The sequence below is a fragment of the Callorhinus ursinus genome, unplaced genomic scaffold (assembly GCF_003265705.2).
Source record: "Callorhinus ursinus isolate GAN/ISIS: 27379988/994484 unplaced genomic scaffold, GSC_fseal_2.0 scaffold8, whole genome shotgun sequence".
NCBI classification, from domain to species: Eukaryota; Metazoa; Chordata; class Mammalia; order Carnivora; family Otariidae; genus Callorhinus; species Callorhinus ursinus.
Genome location: NW_027397070.1, coordinates 42945937 through 42957881, shown reverse-complemented (window position 1 = coordinate 42957881; position 11945 = coordinate 42945937).

Sequence of the window (11945 nt, the reverse complement as noted above, 5' to 3'; positions counted from 1 at the left end):
TCAATCAGCATAGTCCATTCTTTCACCATAAAGATTGGTTCTGGAATGGTCGTGTGATCCAAGTTGGTCCAGTGATACTCAGCCCTAGGAGTTCTACTGAACTGTGGAGGAGAAGCTCAGAAGCTCTCTTTACTGAGGTTGCTTGGCTTTGTAATATGAAAAGCTCCAACCAACAGGGCCCACCATGTCAAATGAGCCAGAGAATGAAGCCAGTGCAGAGCCAAATGATGGAGAGACTTGAGTCCTGATGACAATGTTTGTGCCCCTGGATCCAACCGTGCCTGAAGCTAGTATATCCCTATGGACTTTTCAGTTATGTGAGCCAATAAATACCCTTTTTTGCTTTAAAAAAAAAAGGTATATGGAAGTTCTGTGTAGTCTTCTTGCAACTTCTCTGTAAGAACGAATATTTCCTATATGAAAAAAGAAAAACATTCCAATAGAAAAATGGACAAAGAGCAAGACTTTTCAGATAAATAAAAAGGGTAACAATTAAACAGAGCCATAAATATATGAAAATAATCTCAATGGCATACATAAGTGAAAAATTCAAATTAAAATAAAATATTATTTTCCACTTATCATTTTGACAAGGATGTAAGGGTGTGATGCTAATTCCAGTATTGAAAACAGCATTGTCACATAATGTTCACAGAAGGATAATTGGTGCAAGCTCTTTGAAATAAAATTTGGTAATATTTTCCACAAATTAGTACATACCTACCCTACCCTTTGACCTGGAAGATCCCTTTCTAGAAATTTTATTCTCCTACGACACACTACTCTGAATTTTCACTTACAATTGTTTGTTGTAGGAATAAAACTTTAAATAACCAAAATACCTATTAATGGAAATGAAAATCTTTTTTTTCTTTTTTTTAATGGGCAGCAAAGCAAGGTTTATTGAGCTATAGCAAAGTGATAGTACAAAGCTCCTGGGGAGGTAGGGGACCCAAGAGGGTTGCCCTTTTTTCCTTTTTTTAAGATTTTATTTATTTACTTGTCAGAGAGAGAGAGAGCGCACACACACACAAGCAGGGGAAATGGCAGGCAGAGGGAGAAGCAGGTTCCCCAATGAGCAAGGAGCCCGACGTTGAGCTCGATTCCAGGACCCTGGGATGATGACCTGAGCCACAGGCAGACGCTTAACCAAATGAGCCACCCAGATGTCCCAGTAGAAACTAAAATCTAATGAAACATCTATAATGTGAACTATATACTCTGGATAGTATATGGATCAAAGTACATGGCCTAAATATACTGCTATATAAGCAAATCAAGTTGCATATAATTCTAGTGTGGGAAGTAACATTCCGATACTTCCCACCATGTATGCCTCTCAATCTACAGGAAACTCCAGCTCTCTCAACCCCACAAATACCTGTTTAATAAACAACTTTATCTGATGGGTCAGGGTTTGACCCTCTTAGAACCAACTTTATAGGCCAAGGCATTGCAAGCCAAGGCTCCCTAGCTGTTCTTGGACCCACTCTGCCCATCCTCCCAGAGGCAGGTTGTAGTCCCCATTCATGCAGCAACAGTGTTAGCCATACCTCTCCAGGAAAGCCCTCAGGGTACTTACTCACGTGTATATTTTACATTTCTCATCTTCAGCCTCATATAGAAGCTGTATTTTCTGACACAGTTTTATGGGAAGCACTAATGTTGGGGGCTTGGGTGTACTTGCTCAAATTAACAAAATTGGTACCAGTTTGTGAATTACCTAGTTGTAATATACCTATCATTTTATGTTTTCTCCATTAGAAAGAATCCAGGAGAAAGAGGTGTGCTAGTATTATTTGGGTCACCTAGCATTTATTTTTATTTATTTATTTATCTATTTATTTATTTATTTAATTTATTTATTTATATTAACATATAATGTATTATTTGTTTCAGGGGTACAGGTACGTGATTCATCAGTCTTACACAACACCCAGCACTCAGCACAACACATACCCACCCCAGTGTCCATCACCCAGCTGCCCCATCCTTTCTACCCCCCTCCACTCCAGCAACCCTCAGTTTGTTTCCTGAGATTAAGAGTTTCTTATGGTTTTTCTTCCTCTCTTGTTTCTTCTTGTTTCATTTTTTCCCTCTCTTCCCCTATGATCCTCTGCCTTATTTCTCAAATTCCACATATCAATGAGGTCATATCATAATTATCTTTCTCTGACTGACTTATTTCACTTAGCATAATACCCTCTAGTTCCATCTACATCATTGCAAATGATAAGATTTCATTTCCTGATGGCTGCATAATATTCCATTGTGTATATGAAACACATCTACTTTATCCGTTCATCTGTCAATGGACATCTGGGCTCTTTCCATTGTTTGGCTATTGTGGACATTGCTGCTATAAACATTGGGGTGCATGTACCCCTTCAGATTACTACATTTGTATCTTTGGGGTAAATACCCAGTAGTGCAATTGCTGGGTCGTAGGGTAGCTCTATTTTTAACTTCTTGAGGAACCTCCATCCTGTTTTCCAGAGTGGCTGCACCAGCTTGCATTCCCACCAACTGTGTAGGAGGGTTCCCCTTTCTCCGCATCCCCACCAACATCTGTCATTTCCTGACTTGTTAATTTTAGCCATTCTGACTGGTGTGAAGTGGTATCTCATTGAGTTTTTGATTTGGATTTCCCTGATGCCGCATGATGTTGAGCACTTTTTCGTGTGTCTGTTGGCCATTTGGATGTCTTTGCAGAAATGTCTGTTCATGTCTTCTGCCCATTTCTTGATTGGATTATTTGTGCTCTGTGTTCTCTGGCTGTTGAGTTAGATAAATTCTTTATAGATTTTGGATACATATCTTCTCCCATTCTGTTGGTTGTCTTTTGGTTTTGTTGACTGTTTCCTTTGCTGTGCAAAAGCTTTTTATCTTGATGAAGTCCCAATAGTTCATTTTTGCCCTTGCTTCCCTTGCCAGGTCACCTAGCATTTATAATGTGGCACATTAAAGAAAGTGTTTGGGTGTGTATTGTGTGTTTGTATGTTTTGCTAGTTATTCACTTGTATCACAGCAGTAGGCCTACTCTTCTCTAGTACTGCTTAATGCTGGAGCTGGGACTCTACAAACTACATTTCCCATCGACACCTGCCTTCTGGTCAGATTTTGCCAGCTTGGAAACACTGACAACATTTTAGATTTGACCACCAAATCAGTCATGTAAGAAATTGTTGATCTGAGTCATGGAATCTTCCAGTACTAAAGATGTTCTAAAGAACCAGCCTGGGTGGCTCAGTCGGTTAAGTGTCTGCCTTCGGCTGGGGCCATGATCTCAGGGTTCTGGGATTTAGCCCTGCATTACGCTCCCTGTTCATCAGGGAGTCTGCTTCTCCCTCCCTCTGCCTCTGCCTCTGAATCATTCTCTCTCTTTCAAATAAATAAATAAATAAAATCTTTTTAAAAACAGAAACAAGGTTTATTGAGTGATAGCAAAGTGATAGTACAAGCTCCCAAGGAGGGAGGGGACCTGAGGGGGTTGCCAATAAATAAAATCTTAAAAAAAAAAAAGAACAAGTGGGAAAATAGGAAGCATTTATAGTAAAATTTCCCTCCTCTACTTATTTTAGTTTTGTTAGGTTCTTTTCTTGGATTTAAATGTAACTCACTGAAACCCACATCATGAATGGTTCTTTTTCTCACAGAAACTCTATTAGGTTTTTGGAGAGAAAAGGAAAGCTGAGGAGAAAAATGGGTGGAGAGCACCATTTAATCGGTACCTACTAAGTGCTAATATTCACTCTATAACATATTGATCACAAGATAGTGACGAAGATTTCCACTGTAAAACTGACCAAAGCTTAGAGTAGTTAAAAACACATTGCTCAACAACCTACAAAAGTCCAAATACTCTTTGAAAGAACAAGACTGTAGAATCACTTTATTTCAAGATCTATAAGAACAATAGTAATCAAGATGTAGGGGCACCTGGGAGACTCAGTCAGTTAAGCATCTGCCTTCGGCTCAGGTCATGATCCCAGGGTCCTGGAATCGAGCCCTGTGTCAGGTTCCCTGCTCAGCGGGGAGTCTGCTTCTCCTTCTGCCTCTACTACTCCCCCCACCATTTGTGCTCTCTCGCTCTCAAATAAATAAGTAAAATCTTAAAAAAAAAAAAAAGATGGTGTGGTGTCAATGGCTTCAGAATTGATACACCCATCAAAGAACAGAATCCAGAAATAGATCCACACTTCACACCACTGGTTTCCTGACTAAACACAAAGATAATCCAATGGCAGGAGGGGGATTATAAGTTATGTACTATTTTGTATCAGATTTTTTCTAACATGGTGTTCTTGAGATTCATCAATTTTATTGCACTGATTGAATGTTTTATTCTTTTATTGCTGAGTAGTATCCTTTCATAAAAATAGACTACATGTATACACTTACCCATTCTCCTCTTGATGGATATTTGAGTTGTTTCTAATTTGGAGCTGTTATGAAAAAGTAGTTAAAAACATTCTGGAAAGAAAAGAAAAGAAGAGGAGAGGAGAGGAGGGAAGGGGAGGGGAGAGGAGGGGAGGGGAGGGGAAGGAAGAGAAAAGAAACAAAACATAGGCAAGAGTTTGCAAGTTGGGAAAAGGGATTTCCTTCCTGTTTGTAACCTTTGTCAGCATTTCTCTAGCAGCAAAATGCAGCTCTGGCTCCAATCTCCACCTTGTTTTGGTGACTTCATTGCCAGCAGTGCTGTCCCACCTGAGATGTACTGCCATTAGCTACCTGTGAGCCCTGGGTGGGTAATTCTCTTTACAGGCACACCTCAGAGACACTGTGGGTTTGGTTCCAGACCACCGCCATAAAGTGAATATTGCCATAAAATGAGTCAAATGAATTCTTTGGTTTCCCAGTGCATACAACAGTTATAATTGTTTACACTACAATGTAGTCTAAATGTGCAATACATTATGTCTAAAAGGAGACAATGTACGTACCTTAACTTAAAAGTACTTTATTGCAAAAAATAAATAGTAAAGTGCTTCATTGCTAAATAATATTAACCATCATCTGAGGTTTCAGCGAGTTGCAATCTTTCTGCTGGCAGAAGGTCTTACCTTGATGTTGATGGCTCCTGAAGGTTTGGGTGGCTGTGGCAATTTCTTAAAATAAGACAACAATGAATTTGTCTTACAGTTTTCATTTTTTATTGTGCATATTTAAATTTCACCATTAATACTGAGCCTAAATAGATGCTGGCTTTATGTCAAGATTTTTGAAATGTAAAAAGAAAATGGACAGCTCTTAGGATATATAATACATTAAATAATTAGAGAATCTACAGAATGGTAAATTCTGACTCTACAACATCTACACATTTAGTGGCACAAATACAAATAAATTATAGGGACAGGAAGACATGTAAAACTTTGGGTTGCAATTGGAAGAAAAGCCTATTCAGAACTAAAGGGAGAGGTTCTTGGTTGCTGACAAGAATCTCCCCTTGATCTCAGACTTTAGACGAATTAAGGAGTCAGTATACAAAAACTACTGAATTGTACAAAATCTCCATTAGTCAGAAAAAACAGTAGCAACATGATAGATGAAGGAACTGGCTCACGCCAATTTGGGTTGTGGGGGCTGGCCTGTCTGCAGTGAGCCGGAATGGCTGGGCTGGAAGTTGGAAACCTAATTGGAGGCTGCAGCTCAAGGTTTGGATCTTCAATAGAGTGGAACGGCAGGCTGGAAACAGTCCATAGGGGCAGAGTGGTTAGCGCATTCTTTGAAAGTCCTTATTTTCCAAACGTGGTCCTAGGATGCTTTCCTCAAACAGGGAAGACAACAATGAAGTTTGCTGCATCTGTTGACTCTTCCTTTCTCAAACAATTTCTCTGTAACACGTGATGCCATTTGATATCACAGTAGATACCACAGAACTTCTTTAAAAATTGGAGTTCTCCTCTCAAATCCTGCTGCTGCTTTATCAACTAAATTTATGTAATAGTCTAAATCCTTCGTTGTCATTTCAGCAGTCTTCACCAGGGGTAAATCCCATGTCAAGAAACTCCTTTCTTTGCTCATCCATAAGCAGCAGCTCCTCATCCGTTTGCCTTATCACGAGATCACAGCAATTCAGTCCCATCTCCAGGCTCCATTTCTAATTCCAGTTCTCTTGCTGTTTCCATCACATCTGCAGTTACTTCCTCTACTGAAGTCTCGAACCCCTCGAAGTCATCCATGAGGGCTGGAATCAACTTCCAACATCCTGTTAATGTTGATATTTTGACCTCTTCCCATGAATTTCAAATGTTTTCAATGCCATCTAGAATGGCGAATTCTTTCCAAAAGTTTTTTGATTTATTTTGCCCAGGTCCATCAGAGGAATTGCTATCTATGGCAACTATAGACTTCTGAAATATATTTCTTAAATAATAAGACTTGAAAGTTGAAATTACTTCTCAATCCATGGGCTGTAGAGTGGATGTTGTGTTAGGAGGCATGAAACCAACATTAATCTCATTGTACATCTCCATCAGAACACTTGGATACATTATCATTGAGCAGTAATATTTTAATAGGAACCTTTTTTTGAACAGTTGGTCTCAACAGTAGGCTTAAAATATTCAGTAAACCATGTTGTAAACAGATGTGCCATCAACCAGGCTTTGTTGTTTCATTTATAAAGCACAGGCAGGGGGCACCTGGGTGGCTCAGTTGGTTAAGCTTCTGCCTTCGGCTCAGATCATGATCCTGCGGTCCTGGGATCAAGCCCTGCATCCGCATCCAGCTCCCTGCTCAGGGAGGAGTCTGCTTCTCCCTTTCCCTTTGCCCCTTCTCATGCTCTTTCTCTTTCTGTCTCAAATGAATAAATGAATGAATAAATTAAATGAATAATAAATAAATAAAATGAATAAATAAAAATGAACGAATAAATGAATAAATAAAATCTTAAAAAAATAATAAAGCACAGGCAGAACATATTTAGCCTAACTCTTAAGGGCCCTAGGATTTTCAGAATGGTCAATGAGCATTGGCTTCAATTAAAGTCACCTGGTGTGTTAGCCTCTAACAAGAGAGTCAGCCTAGCCTTTGAAGCTTTGAAGCCAGGCAATGACTTCTCCTCTCTAGCTATGAAAGTTCCAGATAGCATGTTCTTCCAATAAAAAGCTGTATCATTGTATTATATGGATGGAGGTTTCTGTGATTTGTCCTGCCTAACTGACAACCCCGACCTGCAGGTAGGCAGGCAGGCTAAAGAATGTTGTGAGACTTGTGCTGCACAAGTGACCTTGGGAGCCTCGTTAGATAACATTAGCTGGCCTCCAGGTCAGACCTGGCCCTTCTGGTCTGGATGCCTAGAACTATAAATTTTGCCTTGCATCCTCTCTAGCCCCCAGAATGGAATCCAGGAGGGGAGGTGAACACACCTAGTCCAGGCTCCTTGAATATGTAAAGACATGATAATGCAGGTCACTCCAGACTGCAGGTAGGCAAACAAATGTTTAACTTTAGACCCCGTCATTTGCCCTTTAAATGCGGCCTTTATGGGGATGGTGAGTTGGGAGTCTCCCTGAGGGGAGGATGCTCTGCCCAGGCCTCTCAATCAGGACTCCAGCCTGGCTGTCTCCACAGGGCTTCCCCAGCTAATGAGGTTGGATGTTGTAAGTACCAGATTTGATGTAACTTTGTCTTATTCTCCTTTGCTGCTTACTGTTGCCCTCATCTATGTGTAGATATCTCTTTTCTTCTGTTTCTATTAGATTTTTATAAAATCAATAAAGTGGTTTTTTCCCTTTCAAACTGAGAGTACAGCTGCTCTGAATCTTTTCTTCAGAACAATCATCCACATTGAAAACCTCTTGTTTAGTGCAGCCACCTTCATGAATGATCTTAGCTGGATCTTCTGGGTAACTTGCTGCAGATTCTCCATCAGCACTTGCTGCTTCGCCTTGCACTTTGATGTGATGGAGACGGCTTCCTTTCTTAAACCTCATGACTCAACCTCTGCTAGCTTCAGACTTTTCTTCACCTCTGTCAGCCCTCACAGAATTAAAAGGGTTAGGGCTTTACTCTGGATTAGGCTTTGGCTTAAGGGAATGTTGTGGCTGGTTTGATCCTCTATCCAGACCACTAACCTTTCTCCATATCAGCAATAAGACTGTTTCACTTTCTTATCATTCCAGTGTTCACGGAGTAGCACTTTTAATTTCCTTCAAGAACTTTTCCTTTGCGGTCACAACTTGCCTAACAGTTTGACACAACAGGCCTAGCTTTTGGCCAGTCTTAGCTTTCTACGTGCCTTCTTAGCCTTGCTAAGCTTAATCGTTTCTAGCTTTTTTAAAGTGAGAGACGTGTGACTCTTCCTATCACTTGAACACTGAGAGGCCATTGTAGGGTTATCAATTAGCCAAATTTCAATATTGTTGTATCTCAGGGAATGGGGAGGCCTGAGGAGAAGGAAAGAGATGGCAGAATGGCTGGTCAGTGGAGCAGTCAGAACACCCACAACATTTATCTATTGGGTTTGCCACCTTATATGGGTGCAGTTTGTAGTACTCCAAAACGATTACAATAGTAACATCAAAGATCACTGATTACAGATAACAATAACAAATATAATGATAATGAAAAAGTTTTAAAAATTGCAAGCTTATCAAAATGTGATACAGAGACATGAAATGAGCAAATGCTGTTGGAAAAATGGCGCTGATAGAGTTGCTCAATTCACGGTTGCCATAAACTTTCAATTTGTAAAAAGCACAATATCTGCAAAGTGCAAAAAGTGAATTGCAATAAAACAAAGTATGCCTGTATGAAGTAAATCCACTTAGTCTGAAATATTACCATGATTTCTGTTTTCATGACCAGACCTTGAAAGATATTTATATGTGCTGAGAACATCTAGACACTTGCATAAAAATTATTTAACAATGGTTCCCTTTAAAGAGTGCAACTGATAAAGCTGGAGGAAAGAAGAACTTTTACTTTTCATTTTATTCCTTCTGAATTCTGTTTTATATCTGCTACAAACTGTTTTATTCCTACTATAAACTTTGTTATGCTATCTGTAACCTATTTCACAATAGCACAATAGAATATATGCTTAGTTGCTTTAATCAGAAGTACCAACTTCAGTGAATACTGCCTAGGACTGAATCAAAAGCCTCTCCTCCAGAAATGATTACTACCAGCCTTTTAGCTATTTTTACTCTAATCAATACTAGAGGTTTGATTGATTAGCTTAGTGGATTTTAGATATAGGTTTTTGTTGTTCTACTGAATGAGGAATGACTTGAAAATTTTTTGAACTTTTGACAAAGTCATGGTTAAAAATTGATTATTTCCTTATTTTAATATGTGAATCTGATATCTTTTCATATGATTTTTACAATTTTTTTCATTTTTAGTTATTTATAGAAAAACTTTTTTGCATGAATAAATGTCTTTGTGTTGTATTATTATCAGGACCAAACCAAGCAAACAAGCAAAAAAAAAAAAGTCATAAAGTATGATGTCTAGTAGAATTCCACTTTTTTGTCAAAAAATATCTAGATAGAGAGAGATAGGTAGATAGATACATAGACAAGTATATATTTGTACCAGGACCTTCAGCTAAACATTTAAAAGTCTGATCTCATCATTTTCTTTCTCCAAGATCTCTAGTACACATAAAGCAACTAACCAGTCCCACATTCCATAAATGCTTTGACTAAAATATTCCATGGCATCAGATATATGACTTCAGGGGACCACTGATGATAATTCAAATAACCATTTTGAATGAATGCTACAGAAAACCAATTCCACATTCCCACCTTATGTTCTTTACCAATAACTCTATCATTCAGGACTCAGTCAGGTATGCAGAATCACTCTCAGTGTTTTAGGATAAGTGATCCACATTAAAAATTAGACTTTACACAACTGTGGAGTAAGTGGAAAGTAAAGGTCCAGAAGGGCATCCTGCTGCATCAGAGAAGGGATCGCCAACCAGCCAATCTGAAAAGCCACCCGCATCCAGCTTCTGAAGTAGGAATGTAAAAGGAAGTTGTTGCCTCTGTGTTCCTACCACCTCTGTGTGTCCACACGCAAGTTTCTAGGGATAGGCCTGGGTCTGCTCTTGATCATCTTGGACAAGTTTTAGGAAGAAGAGTTAGAGATGGAACAGAGGGAAACAAGGATATGCTAGAACCCACCAGGCACCTCTGCATCTGTTCATCATCATACACAACTGCAAAAAGTACTTCCAAATCTACTAATCCACTTCTGCCTTCCAAACCAAATGTTTTTTCTTTGGTTAAAGTCTAAATTAGAGCCATGTAGTGAAACTTAGTTTGGGAAACTCAGTTTCTAGCTTAATTAAGTTGACACAGCACAACTCATCACAAGAACCATACTATTACTACTATTTTACTCTATTACTATTATTACTACTAATTCGTTAATTTCACCTTTTCTATGAAAAATGAATGTGAAATTCAGAAAATGTTTTTTAATGTAGTCAGTCAATCAGGGACCTATCTACATGCTTATCTTATGAAGTCTGAATAATTACAGCAAGCTACCAGGAATCCTAATTGCATCAGTCTCTGGGTTCTTTGGGAAAGGGAGGTGTATTAGAAAGACCATCAACACCTAAGTCCTAAATTCAAATTCTGATAATGCTTCTTTCTAGCCATGCGCTCTTAAGCAAGTTAAATTTTTCTTTGATCCTTAGCTTCCTCATCTACAAAATAGACTTACCTGTACTTACTCTGAAGGTTACTATGAAGGCTAAATCAAATAATATACTGAAACAAATCCACCTTGTCCCCACCATTAGTTAAATGATAGAGTGCACTCTAAGACTGACACTAGAATCAAGTTTCAGAAACCAAAAGATGATCAAGTCCGCACTATCATCAGGGAGTAGGCATGAGGGGAGAGCTGGTTTAGAAGGAATAAGGTATTCTGAGAAGGGATCTTATAGTCTAGTCAAGGATAACAGTTCATAGTGGTCTGTGAGAAATCGATCCTGTCACATATTTTCTGGTCCAGTTCCAGGACGATTAACTTATTTATTCATTCAACAAGTATTTAGTGAATAATCACTATGTTTGATTATTACAACCACTGTCACTGTACAGGGGATATGAATAGGAAGACACAATTTGCACATCTAAAATGTAATGTAGGAAGGGTTGAAGATGGTGGTGTAGGAAGACTATGAACTCACCTTTTCCCACAGACACGCAGAATCTACACCTGCATACAGAGTCATGCCTCCTGAGAAAGAACTGAGGGCTGATGAAACAGCTCTGCACAACAAAGAATAGGGGCACCACACAGAGAAGAGACAGAGACACAATAATGACCAAAGCCCCACACCTGGTGCTACGAACTGCGGGGCAGGGTAAGGGGTGGGATATCACTGAGTGGCCCGTGTACAGATTCACCTAAGCTGGAACACAGCAAAAAAACCAAAACAAAAAACAAAAAACAGTGGTTTAAAGGGCAATTAGACTGTAAGTGAAGGAAACCCATTTATGAATCCTTGAGTGTACACCAAACAGTTGGGGAAGTATTGGAACTCTCTCTGAGGTTGGAGCTGCTGGTGAGCACCATTGTTTACATTGTCCCTCCATTTTGATAGTGCAGATGGGAGCAGCAACTGGGCGCTCTAGCTAGTCTGCTCCCTCAGTGGGCCCTGGGCCATTAGCCCATACCAGCTTCAGCTGTTCCACAAAAGTGGCTCCCCAGTTATGCCTCCTATAGCTCCAGCCTTCCCACCAAGGCTGCCCTGGCAAGGAACACACCAGGACCCCCCTGGCCTCTGCCCACTCCAGCTCCAGCTGACTCACTAAGGCAGCCCAGGCACACAACATCCCAGGACCCCCCAAGCCCATGCCTGCTTCAGCTTCAGCCATTCCCCAAAGTGCCTCCTGCATGGAGGGCCACACTTATTCCAGCCCCAGCTGTCCTACCAGGGCAGCCCTTGCACAAAGCACCCTGGGATCCAT